Source organism: Asparagus officinalis, chromosome 4 (genome assembly GCF_001876935.1).
Source record: "Asparagus officinalis chromosome 4, Aspof.V1, whole genome shotgun sequence".
In the NCBI taxonomy this organism is placed as follows: domain Eukaryota; kingdom Viridiplantae; phylum Streptophyta; class Magnoliopsida; order Asparagales; family Asparagaceae; genus Asparagus; species Asparagus officinalis.
The window spans coordinates 12,328,164-12,342,519 of record NC_033797.1 but is presented as its reverse complement, the minus strand read 5'-3'; the positions used below and the strand labels follow the sequence as shown (position 1 = coordinate 12,342,519).

At 41.1% G+C, this 14,356-nt stretch overlaps 1 pseudogene; it reads left to right on the top strand.

Annotated features, from left to right (window-relative positions):
* On the top strand, positions 472-6,461 carry LOC109838197 (annotated as a pseudogene).

The window sequence follows — 14,356 nt, the reverse complement described above, 5'->3', positions numbered from 1 at the left end:
ACACTGTAAAACCCCTTGATTATCAGAAGAGGCTGTCAATGTACATGCACGATTTCATTTTTAGAATGCTCCCAATGTTGTTTGCTTAATTTATTGGTAAGTGTCTATCCTTGATCCTAGTCTTGCAGAATTCTCTCACTAGTTGTAATAGTATCAAATACTCCTACTCTCAACTAATTTTGTGTCGGTCACATGCTGTTAGGAGTTTTCGTTTTTGTTTTTCCCCCCTCTGGTTTGTTGAAGAAATTTGGGCTATCTTTTGACACGGCCAAAAGTTAGAGGGGTTATGGGTGATATTATTAAACTTTAGGGCTCATCTCTAAAGGGGCTAAAGATGGGGGTTTATGTGAAATTTAACCATTTTTTGAGCGAAAATAATTGGAGACTTGGTGTCCAAGTTTGATGAACGAATGGCCGACTAATTTTTTCAATGACTTCACATACTGAATTTAAACAATTGTCCCGTAGACTTGTACCTCAATAATTGAGAGAGGGAGAATAGAAAAGTAGAAAAACCTACATAATGGAGTGCATTCATTTCTAAGTACCCAATCCTCATTAAACAAAGCAAACCAGAAATCTGGTTGTGAACCCTCTGAAATCTCCAATAATACTTGCAATACTCGCTTCTTTCTTGAGGAGATGGCCATGGTGCTGGATGCTTTAGCTGGAGCCACGATCAGTAAGATGGCTGAGGTTGTTGAGGAGAAGGTGGTAACTGTCCTGGGCGTGAAAGATGAGCTCAAGGGGCTGCAGCGGAAGATGGAGAGGATCAAGCGTGTGCTTCATGATGCCGAGAGAAAGCGCATCCAATCGGAATCAGTTGCAGGCTGGGTGAGAGAGCTCAAAGATGTTACGTACGATGCTGATGACATAATCGACCGATGCAGGCACGAGGGAGGAGAATTGCTTGATGTCCAACCGTCTACATCATCGATATGCTTTAGCGGCCCTCGCTTATTCTCTTGCTTTACTAGCATCCGTTTCCGGCATGAGATTGGTGATACGATTAAGAAATTACCTCGCTTATTCTCTTGCTTTACTAGCATCCGTTTCCGGCATGAGATTGGTGATACGATTAAGAAATTAAATGAGAGATTGGAGGAGATATCTAGAGATATGTCAGACCTTAACTTAGTGATAAGTGAGCCAGATACTCGTGTCACGACAATTGATCCTCATCGGACCTCACCTATCATAGATACGTCTAATATCGTGGGGAGGGGCATTGAAAGTGCTACAGACGATCTGGTAGAGAGGATAGTTAAGAAAGATGAAAGAAAACCCCAAGTCTTCGCTATTACCGGAATGGGCGGAATAGGAAAGACTACTCTGGCTAAAAATATCTTCAATCACATGAGTGTAAAGTGTGGGTTCTCAACAAAGATATGGGTCTGCATATCACAAAATTTCTCAGAGACATCTTTGCTCAAGGAGATACTAAGAGGAGCAGGAGGAAATCATGGTGATTTGCAAACTAAAGCAGAACTCGAACCTCTATTGAAGGACGCAGTTTCAGGAAGGAGTTTCATTCTGGTGCTAGATGATGTGTGGCGAGCAGATGTCTGGGTTGGTTTACTCTACAGAGCGCCGCTGTTGGCAGCCGAGTCCTAGTCACAACTAGATATGCGAATGTTGCTAGGCAGATGGGGGCGGTGCACATCCATCCCGTGGAACAATTGCTGCCAGAATCTGGCTGGGAACTGCTCTGCAAGAGTTTATATGTCACCGGAGAGGAGGAGGAAATGCAGAGTCTGAGAGGTGTAGGGGCTCAAATTGTTGGAAAATGCGATGGTCTTCCTCTTGCAATTAAGAGCATTGCCGGTGTTTTGACAACAAAAGGGAGAAATCCGGGTGAATGGGAAAAAGTTCTGAGAAAGGATGCATGGTCTATGGGCAAGCTACCTGAAGATCTGAGGGGGCCCTTGTACTTGAGTTATGAAGATCTACCCTCTAACCTGAAGCAATGTTTTCTTTATTGCTCTTTATTCCCTGAGGATTATGTATTTGCTCGTGGTGAGCTCGTGAAGTACATGGTCTATGGGCAAGCTACCTGAAGATGTGAGGGGGGCCTTGTACTTGAGTTATGAAGATCTACCCTCTAACCTGAAGCAATGTTTTCTTTATTGCTCTTTATTCCCTGAGGATTATGAATTTGCTCGTGGTGAGCTCGTGAAGTACTGGGCAGCTGAAGGATTTGCAGAAACGCAAAAGGATTCCTTCTTAGAACCAGCGGACGAATGTTTTGAAGAGCTAGTTAGAAGGCATCTTATCTATAAAGAAGAAGGGGGTTATTATAAAGAAGGGGGTTATTATAAAATGCACGATCTCTTGAGATCACTTGCTCAGTTTCTGTCGCGGGATGAAAGTTTTTGTGGAGAAGCCCAGGAATTAACTACAGTGTCCGCCACGACGAAACTTCGACGTCTGACACTTATCCCTCAACCTTTCAGACTAGCACTCACCCCTCAACCTTTACTTTCGCAGAGGAGCTTGAGAACCTTGCTTCTAAGAGGCTCTTACAGTCTTGGGAGCAACGTGTTTGTTGGATTTCCACTTCTCCGGGTCCTGTCGCTGGCGAATTCAGGGATTGAGAATATTCCAGATGCTGTAGGAAATCTAATACACCTGAGGCTGTTGGATCTTAGCTACACAAGAATATCCAGCTTGCCGGAGTCAATAAGGAACCTTACAAATCTCCAGGTTCTAGATCTCGCTTACTGTGAGTCACTCCGCAGTCTCCCCAAAGGCATTACTCGACTGTGCAATTTAAGAATTATTGAAGTAGAGGCTACTGACCTGACCTTTGTACCATCTGGGATGGGAAGATTAGAGCGGTTAAATCACTTCAACGGCTTTGTTGTGGGAGGGGAGCAAGGCTGCAGCCTGGAAGATCTGAGCCCTCTGGAGCAGCTGAGGGCGCTGGAGATACTCAACCTAAAGGAGGCGGCGGTAGCGCGGATGGGACGACACGTGCTTCGGAGTAAACGTCACCTCAAGGAATTAAAATTGGGCTGCACTAAACCGGGGGAAGAATGGGAAGATCCACCAGATGAGTACAGCGAAGGAGAGATCCGTAGAATTCAGGATGTGGTTGAGGAGTTGGCCCCACCGCCATGCCTGGAAAATTTGAAAATCGAGGGATACTTCGGTCGTCAGTTTCCAAGTTGGATGATGTCACCATCGCTGGGATCTCTTCTTCCCCATCTCACAAGTTTGACCCTTCATTTATGCAGAAACGTCGTGCAGCTTCCTCCTCTCCGTCTATTGCCTGAATTGAGACGTCTTACTATTGATTATGCCGAAGCAGTTGTATCCTTTGGCTCAGAGGTTTATGGGAGCGGCTCTACACCGCTGCTCTTTCCAAAGCTTGAGTCTATTGATCTCCATGGAATGCCAAATTTGCAAGAGTGGTCATTTTGTAGAGAAGAGGAGATTACTGTGTTCCCAAATCTAGTGGAGCTGCATGTTTATGGCTGCCCAAGTGCCCAAGATTGAAATCACTCCCTGGGGGCCTGAAGGGATCTCCCTTGAAGAAGTTAAGCATAGAACGTGCTGGTCTAAGGGTAATGGACGGACTTCCACACCTGAGAGGTTCGTTGGACATCGTCGACTGTCAAAGTCTGGAAAGGATCTCTCATCTTCCTGCACTAAGAGAGAAGTTGGTCCTCAGCAACTGTCAGAGTCTGGAAAGGATCTCTCATCTTCCTGCACTAAGAGAGTTGTGGATCCAGGGGGAATGCCCTCTATTGAAAAATGTAGAGAAGCTGGATTCATTGAAGAGGCTAACCGTAGATAGTTGGCAAATGAACTTTCTCCCCGAGGGACTGCTGAGGCTGCTGCAAGACCGACAGTTACATCAGGATGATGATTTCACACTTGCATTGCATTCTGAAAATGATATTCTTTTCAGTAAGTGCGTTATGGGAGGCCAATACTGGCCGGTCATCCAAAACATACCCAGAGTCGAAGCCCAGGGTTATCGTAGAGATCTAAATCTAAGATACACCAAGGAACCCTATCACTACGAGACCAGTTACCGCTGATGGGAGAACACTATGGTGTGCTTGGTGTGACAGCTACTATTCAATCCTTTTCAATTATGTTTTTCCTTTGGAAGGATTATTTGACGCACTTCTGAATTTCTTTTACAGCATAGAGAACGACATTTTAAGTAAGTATTTTGGAAAATTGTCATTTATCGCTCTACCTTTCGTTCTGCAGTATTCAACTCTGTACATCAGTCTTTGAGAAAAAAACATTTGCGTAAGTCCCTTTTCAAATCCATTTATTTTCCTTTACTCTATCCTGCCAAGTTCTCTTCACTTCTAGAGGAATTAGTTTTTCCTTTGTTTTTGGAATATCCTCTAGAAAAAGAACTAGGATTTATATTTTCTTCACTTCCGTTTGGTTCTTCCCATTCTCCAAAGGGCTTTCTTTCTTAAAATTGTAAAATGAGGACAACTAGTTATAGTGTTGATCAACATGAAGACTCTTATGACTTGCAGGTATTCGGGGCTGAAGCTGAGGTTTCAAAATGTTGAGAAATATATACCTCAAAAACAAGCCGCAGATTCATCAATGACTAGTGATCTCATCAACTCATTCGCTGATAGTTAAATTATAGGTAAACGCCATCTCAAATGAATTTCAAAAAGATTGTGAAATAATGTTAGAAAGCAGTTTTATGTTCATCTCTCTAGGGCACATAGCAACATGTTGATTGTTGACTCTCAAATTATCGTCTTAGAATGCAGATTATCTTAAAACACTAAAAGTGCTCTGTTTATTTCTTAGTAAACTCTTTTACCAGTGTTATTTGGATCATCCAAAGGATGTTGTATATTCCTAGAATAAGTTGGGTAATACAAATTTCTGGCTTAGCCTTTTCCTTTGAGATTATGTCTTGACTAGGCATTTGCAAGGAGGAGGATTTTATGTATCTACTTTTATTCTCTTGATGATTTATAGAAAAGGTGATGTCTTGACAAATACTGCATAGCTATGTTTTATCAATTCTTATAGTGAATGTGATGCACAACTATTTACATTAAGTATTTTCTAATTTAGTATATTATATATCAGAAAATGACTTTTCGCTTTGACATCATAGACAATTGTTTCTTTTGACAAAATGTAAATAAAGTTGATACATATAGAAGAGCTGCGTAGTTGGTATGAATCAACTACAAGTTCCCGGGATTTAATCGTGTAAGGGCCAGTATGGGGCGCACCATTTCCTAAAAGTCTCAAAGCCTGTCCTCTGATTTTATGGCAACTAAACTCTAGAAAAATCAATTCTCTATTTACTTTACGCCGCTTGTTATTTCTTTTCATATAAGCCGGCGTAGATAATTGGAACTTTGAGAAACTATTTGAAGCCTTAAAATGATAGTTTTAGATCAAATAAAAATTTGAATAAATCTCATGTAGCACTGGTGGAGTCATCTTATTGGGTCTGTGCATTCTATCTTTTTGCTTGCATTCTTTTCTTGGCATGTGACAGTTTAGCTTTAACATGTTTAGTTTCAGACTATCTACCTGACTATCGAAAAAAATTCGTACAAACCCTTTGGTGAAAGCTACTGATTCTTGAGACATTGCACTTTGATTATTCATGCTTGTATTTCTTAAAGAAACATGAGGTCAAGCATGACAATTTGTTCACAGCACTATCTAGGAGAACTCTTCCATAAACCTAGTTTGAAAGTGCTTCTATGCATTACCCAAGGTATCAACTCAAAGATAGTTTAAATGTCGGTATATAGCATTTTAACTGTATGATATTTCTAATTTGTTGTATCCTGCATATCAAAAGCACTGTTAGTATACAGATATTGAGTTTATTGCACGTGTCTATACTTTTTACTTGCGATTGAACTAATTCACTTGTATAGGCATTCCGAGAGTTTCTTGCAGGTTGTGGAAACACCTGGACTAATTACCTGCTGCTCTTCGATCTTCTCCTCAAATCCAAAAGTTATTTAAACCAACTCTTTTACTACCTCAACGCTTATAGATCACTTAAATACTTTTGTATTTTGTGGACGATGGGATGGTGACAGTGGAGGGTTCAATATGCAGCGATCAAAACTGCAACACTGATTGCCTGAGCAAGGGGTTCGAAGGCGGAGCTTGCCATATCAACTTTGCTGATAAAAAATGACCCTGCATAACATCAAAACCTGTTGAAGATTGATGCACTGGTTCAGCTTTCTTCTAGCGCTACTGTTTCGTTAAATTGTGCACTTTTTCAGCTTCGTTTTTCATCAATTAGCAAGAGGCATCTGGTATTATGTATCTGTTCAATTTATGTGTAAGTGAAGAGGAAATAGATGTAGGAAGTCATCTCTTAACGCATCTATAAGTTTTTGTGCTAGAATCTTACTGTCAGTATGACTGCCAAAGTCTGTTTTTTGATTCGCGATCCATGAATGGGTACTTCAGCCTTCTTGTTTGAACTGAAATTTGGCAGTGGCAGCTCTCTCATCCCTATATAACATCAGTTAATTTTTCCTTTTTTGTCAAAGGAAGCCTTAAAGACATTGACGTGACTCAGTCTTCTCTTATCTTGTTTTTTCTCGACTCCATGCCCATCAGACACCTGGTTTCATAGAGTGATACCGTTAAAAAGAAAATGACAGAGTAGATATATCATGAGGTTTTGAAATAGTACGACAAATGCACATATTCAACATCATGATTTTAGTCAAGTTTGAAATTATCTTACGAAGAATTTAGAAACTTGAGCTTAAAACCATTGTTGTAAAGGTACTAGTAACCTTGCCACTTCACATCATTTGCATAAAAATAGCCTTCCAGCTTGTTTGATTGCTCACCATCAAAGCAGCTATGATCAAATAACATCCTAAGTTATTTCAATTATCTCGCAGAGTGATAATCACATTTTATTATAATTTTATACCCTCATTATCTATTTTACATGAATAAATATATCATTAATAATTGTTGTTAGCTTAGTTTTCACATAATTGAATGAAAGTATAAATAAATATTATTAAATATAAAAACCCCTTAAAAATCTCTCTTCTCTATTTTGTAGCATTTTAGAAGCTTATGATTGAAAGGTTGGAAGCCCATCAAGCAAATGATGGCCCAAAGAAAAAAATAAAATAAAACAAAGACCTCATGCACAAGAAGAATCAAGCTCCTTGAAGGCCCAAGCCCAACAACAATTGGAGCTCTCATGACCGGATTGTTGGGCTGCTCAAAATGGATGTGCTGCAGATTTTCAAGATGGACCGGATTTTATTTTCAAAATCAAAAGTGGAATGTGTTGCATTGATTGTGGGCCGGCTGTAGCTTTGATTTTCCTCAAATAAATGAATGGATTGTTGAATTGGGCCGGCTGCACTATTTTCCGAAAAATAAATGAATGGGCCATGGGCTGTTGCTGCAGCTCTTAAATTTCAGTTTCCAAAATCAAATGCCATGGACCAGATTTGTTGCCCCTCTTCATTTGTTTTTGAAAATCAAATGGGCCTCTTATATTGGAGAAGAACAAAAAGCAAATTCAAAGGTGGAGATTGTTGCTTGGGGCTCAAGACAAATCCAATGGCTCATATTCATTGAAGATTACTATAAATAGGGGTAGAGAGTGAGGGGTTAGTGGTGTGAAAATTTTTGTAACTCCTTTTGGAGAGGAGGGCTACTCTTAATTGAGAAGGCCTTCCAAAATTGTAACTTTAGTTACAATTAATAATAATAATTTTTTCACCACTTTAAATTTTTCTCTTCTTCTATTTGTTGGATGATGAAGATGAAGATGAAGATGGAGAATTATTTGAAGGTTTGCATTTCCTTTCTTTTTCTCTTTTATTGCTTATTAGTGTAGATTTATTTCTATGCTTGTAGTTTAGATTTTATTTTCTTGTTAATTAGCCAAGAGGCTAGAACCCTCTTGCCTTAGATTTATTTCATGCTTATAGAATAGATTTATTTTCTTGCATTTAATTTTTACAATTTTATTTTGTAGTTTAGATTTTGCAATTTATTTTGTAGTTAGATTTTAATTTCTTATACTATTCACCTTGAGGCTAGAACCCTCTTGGGAATCACCATTTTCTAAGAAGTGGGTTCAATTTTAGATTATCCATATCTATAATTGAATCCACCATCTTTAATTTCTTACATTTTCTTTTATTCTTGAATTTTATTCTTCATTCTTAATTTTTTTTTGTTTTATTCATTTTTCCTTCTCACCTTATTGATCATACTCAAATCCACTCTCACTTACACTTTGCACTTATTCACACACCATTTTCATTCTCTCAATCTCTTCACAATCACATTCACTTATCACTCCTACTTGTCACGCACACAACATAAGAACCGATTTCATATTTTCTCCTACAAAACACCTTCCTCGTGGGATCGATATCTTAAATACTATAACTTGACACGGTTGTGCACTTGCAACCTTTTTGGTACATGTTTATGCCGCATCGGGGGGGTTAATTGTCCGATACTTCAATAGTGCTGGAAATTCTTTGCAGAGGTGCGCCATTCCTCTTTCAATAAATTGGTCAATAGATTGGTTACAGTGTCTTTTGGCTTGGATCACATCACTAACTCATGGATCAACCACAGAGCAGCTATATTCTCATTATTTGGATTCGCCATCCACTGGATTCACTAGATCCTTGACAGTAAGTGTTTGCGTCGAAAATTGTTGTATTTATTGTGGTATTCATTACAACTTTAGTCGTTACAATGAAAACAAAAAAAGATAATCTTTTTATAAGATTTTTACACAATGAAAACAAAAGTTACAACTCTCGTCAAAACAAACGCAGAGATCGTTTATCGGTCTTCTGCTTGCGTGGGATCTTTGCCTGTGCCGGGGTTTATTCGTGGACCGCCTTAGATCTGGATCCGGTTGATGGAAAATTCGGCAGAGCTTCGCCTTCGCCGAGGAAGTATTTGATTTGAAGCGCTGAAATCGACCAAGCAAAATCAGGGCTCTTCTCGAGATTAAGACCAAGCCTAATCTCAAGGGACGGACGGGAACGGGTGTCGGCGGGAACGGGTGTCGGATCTCTCGAACTCTCCTTCTTTATGCCGAAGAACTCGCCAAGATCTGTCAACACTCGCTGAAATTCGTGCTCCTTTGACTCCACAATCCGGCAGCACCTCCTCCTCTTGATAATCAATCGCCCCCCGAAAATGGAGGCCTTTGGCTCATACTTATAGGCCTCGAATGCGGTTATTTGGATAAGAACAATGGATTTGGCTCTATCTTCAGTCAACAGCAGCCTAACCACGTTTAGGGATGATCTCAAGTCAGTTTGGATGCTCAGGAACCAACAAATCTCGAGAAAAAACTATCAAAAACCGAACCGGGTCAAAACAGTGCGCGCAGGACAAGTCTGACCCGCGCTTGCGCGGGTCGGATGGATCCGACCCGCGCGGCCGCGGGTCGGTTGATTCCGACCCGCGCAAGCGCGGGTCGGATCATTCCGACCCGCGCCGGCACGGGTCGGATCAATAAGAAAATAAAAAGACAAGAAAGTAAATCTATACTACAAGCATGAATTTAAATCTAACTAATAAGCAATAATAAAGAAATTACTAAAAAGAAATAAAAGAGAAAAGAAATGCAAACCTTCAAATTGCTCTTCATCTCCATCCTCATCATTCCACAAAGAGGAGAAAGAACAAATTTAAAGAGGGAAAAATTATTTTTATTAATTGCAACTAAAGTTACAATTTTTGGAAGGCCTTCTCAATTAAGAGTAGCCCTCCTCTCCAAAAGGAGTTTACAAAATTTTCACACCTCTAACCCTCACTCTCTACCCCTATTTATAGTAATCTTCAATGAATATGAGCCATTGGATTTGTCTTGAGCCCCAAGAAACAATCTCTACCTTTGAATTTGCTTTTTGTTCTTCTCTAGCCCAAATATAGGAGGCCCATATGATTTCCAAAATAAATAAAAATCCAAGTTGCAAAAGCCAAGTCCGGTCCAATTTGATGCTTCATTTGATTTAGAAAATAAAGAGCTGTAGCAATGAAGTCCGGCCCAAGTGGATTTGAAAAATCCAAGCAAGTTTTTGGATATGCAGATAAAATAAAACATGTACCAAAATATTTTTATAACATGTACCAAGTTTTTGGATATTTTTATAAGTTTTTGGTACATATGATTATCCAAAATATTTGATAATCATAATTCCAGCAGTCCATATCCGGCCATTCATATGATTAAATCAAGACCGGCCCTAGTGGAGGTTGGTTTGATTTAGAAAATGTAATCAGCAGTTCGTTCTCAACTCTCTGCAGCAAAGAACAAGCAGTTTCGTAGCCTTGTTAATCCGCTTCGTTGCGTGTCACTTGGCTTCGGTGTTGTGGACTGACGTTCGTGCTTAGATACGTCGCCTGATGGTTCATTAGTTCTTGTTGAACCGTGTCAAGGGACCTATAAGCAATTTTATATGCCTACAGCCTCTACAACCAAGTCCAGCAGTCCGGTTCTGTTGGCTTTTTGCTTTAATGTGCTTCTAAAATGCTACAAAAATAGAGAAGAGAGATTTTGAGGGGTTTTTACATTTAATAATATTTATTTATATTTCTATTCATTTATGTGTAAACTAATCTAACAACAATTATTAATGGTATATTTATTCATATAAAATAGATAATGAGGGTATAAAATTGTAATAAAATATGAATATCAATATCCCTACTTAGGATTCGGGATGAAAGTCCCCAGAATTATACTCTGGTGTCTTTTTCAATCGGTGAAAGACTAAACCGGCAACGCGAGTTAGGCGTTGACTTATCCCTACTTAGGGTTCGGGATAAAATTCCCCGCGCGTGTGAAGCACGGATTTTGGCGTTATGAATAACGACCTGCCACAATGTCGAATATGTGGACTTTTGTCATTTTCACGGCAAAAGACTAACCGGCAACGCGTGTTAGGCGTTGACTTATCCCTGCTTAGGATTCGGAATAAAATTCCCCATGCATAAAAGGCATGGATTTTTATTGCTACGATGCTGAATACGTAGACTCGGTCATTTTTACGGGAACGAACCACCCAGCAACGCGGGTTAAGCGTTGACTTATCCCTACTTAGGCTTCGGGAGAAAATGCCCCAGACTGGATTCTGGTGTCTTTTTTAATCGGTGAAAGACTAAACCGGCCACGCGTGTTAGGCGTAGGCTTATCTCTATTTAGGAGTTGAGATAAAATTCCCCGTGCACAAAGTACACGGATTAGAAGTTGGGAATTGTGTCTTTTTTATGGTAAAGACAGACTGGAAAATGGAAGAGGAAGAATTTTATATTCTATCTCCCAGCACCGAAGATGAAGAATTTTATATTCTATCTTCAATTGGAAAGGAAACTCGAAGTGGGATCTCCACCCCTAGAATCCGGAAAGATGAAACTAGGAGTGGGATCTCAGGAAACTCGAAGTGGGATCTCCACCCCTAGAATCCGGAAAGATGAAACTAGGAGTGGGATCTCCACTCCGAGAATCGAAAAGATTCAAGTAACCCTAACTTTTATAGGATTGGTTGCTAATCGAAAAGATTCAAGTAACCCTAACTTTTATAGGATTGGTTGCTTGAACCAAGAAAAGAGTTCCTCACTTATTGAGGGGAAATTCCGATTTCGACCCTAACTTTTATAGGTTTGGCTGAAAAAGAAAAAGATGGAAGTCTTTCGTTTATTGAAAGGGATAACTCAATCCTAGTCCTAACTATCTGCAGATTTGACTAAGTGAAGTTGGAAACAATCCTAACTTTTATAGGTTTGATTGCTCAATTTTTTGAAAGTGGACCTCTCGTTCATGGAAGGAATCGAGAGGGGACTTTGGTTGTGGCCCTAACTACAGGAAGGTTTGACCAGGTAGACAGTGAGAGTGGGAGTACAAATCACAGTGGGGGTTTAGTGTTTATCACTTTGTTCGTAATGATCGGGTTATCTCTAAAAAAATTACATATAGCATTCTTCTGGGAACTTCCCATTACATGAATCATCCACCCCCAGCTTCCTTCTTGGAACTAGGTTTGACTTTGTACTCCGTTACATGACCGGGTTATCCTTAAGAATATTAGATTCTCCAGGAACTTCCCGTTACATAAATCATCCACCCCTAGCTTCCTTTACGAAACCGGGTTTAACATTGTACTTAGTTGGATGACCGAGAAGCAGTTTATACTCATATACTCTTTGGAGTGTGAGAAGGAGCAGTTTATACTCTTATACTTGTCGGAGTCCTCATTCGGTTTAATTGAGCGATATAACGCCGGCTTCAACCAAGGTTTGAATGCTATTCTTGAGAGCGAAGCAATCCTTGGTGGGATGGAGGATCCTCCTGTGGTACGCACAGTACTTCGGATCCGTAGTATTATCAGCTTCCTCCTGATCTGGGATAGGTGGTAGCTTGATCTTGTTATTTTCAAGGAGGGACTCAAAAATAGTCTTCCTTCGGAGGAAGCGTTCGGCCCGCTCTCCGCGCGTCTTCAACTCTTTCCAAGTGTTGGACGGTGCGACTCCCATAACTTCTAATATCTCAATAGATAGGTTGTTATGACATGTCTGGAGGATGAAGTCCTCCGTGATCGGATCTCGGCAGTTCATTGCTTTATTCCGAAAGCGCTTGACGAAGTCGTCGACTGTCTCGTCATCTTCTTGTTTCTCATCGAAAAGTGTCCTGATGGATACCTCATCGTCGTCATCAAAGAAACTGCCAAGGAATGAGCTCTCCATATCGTCCCAGTTGTTAATACTTCCGGGCTTGAGACGGCGGTACCAATCGAAGGCCGGCCCACGAAGGGTGCCAATGAATGACCGAACCATCAATGCTTCATTGCCGGAGATCATACCCAAGTGGGACTTGAAGTAGATCAGATGTTGAGTGGGTGAACCCTTCCCATCAAACGGCGTGAAATTAATCAAGTTGAACTTCTCCGGGTATGCTATTGAGTCCCACTTTCTTGGATATGGACATGGAATGCCAGTCCTCTTTACCTCTCGATCAGACATTAGAGCGTTGATTTTACTCTCGAGATCTTTCATTTTCTCATCCTCGCTCGTATCGGGCTTTGAACGATTCTTAAGAGAAATAACGGGGCCACCCCCAGCGTTGTCGTCTTTAGTGGGGCCACCCCCAGCGTTTTGGTCAACGAGAGGGTTATCAGCATTGAGGCGTTCATCCACATCTGAATCGCTACCTACTTGGTTAGCAGCGTTGCGACGACTGGATTCGCCCATTTGATTGGAAAGAGCCCGAATCTGTCGGTCGTGCTCTTCCTTCATCCGCTGCATAGCCATTTCTATTTTGAATTAAAATGCTTGTTTCTGCTTGGTTAGAGCATCCTCAACCATTTTAGTTGCTTCCTCGGTGTTAATCATAAACACCTCGCGGGATTGCCCTGGGCTAGATACCGTATTGTCAGAAGCGACTGCAGAGTTAGCATCCGATGCTTCATCGTCCGAGGATAACCCTCTCTGCATTCTTTGGTAGTCCCTGCGTCTAGTGGTCCCTGATCGCAACCGGGTTAGACGATGAGATATAAGCGGATCAGAGCTAGAAGGTCGAATCGACTTTCCCTTATCAGTCATATTTATTGTGACTTCCGAGAGTTCGTCACCTTGAACAACCGATCTCTTTTTACAGAGACGCTTTGGTTTGGACTTAGTCATTCCATTGGAGATCCTCTCGGATATGGAGACCCTCTGCGGAGCGGTCTTGGGGCAACTACACGCTGATAATACTGCCCTGATAAGTTCGGCGCACGGGCATTGAGATTTGGTTTCTCGGGCATATCTCTTCCGAGACTCGTTCATACCCCCAGCCCGATAGTACAACTGGTTTCTCGGGCATATCTCTTCCGAGACTCGTTCATACCCCCAGCCCGATAGTACAACTCATCGGTCAAATGACCGGAGCAACCTATCATGTGTTGACATGACTCCCCTGGTATAACGTTGTCATCGTCAGATGAATACGTTTCTTTCAGGGGATTTGTCGTTTTATTATCATTCTTAAGAGTCACGTGTTTAGAACTACGCTTTTGGGAGCGCAGGATCTCAACAGGCTCTTGGTTTTGGATACACACCCCCAGGCGGACGAAAATTGGAGTTTTCCCTTTATGAGAAGGTTTGAAATTGTTGCGAGGGCGCGTGCGACCCCCAGCTCGACGAGTCGCTCGAGGTTCAATCATCGGACCCAAGTGTCCTTCGATCAAAACTTTGCCTCGATCCTCGTGCAAAGGACCCAGGCGATCAACTATCCTCACCTTGAATCGGGACAAATCCATGTTGTTGTGGGGCTCCACCAGAGGTGCGGAACTCGAAGGGATCGACGTAACCGGTGCAGAACGTC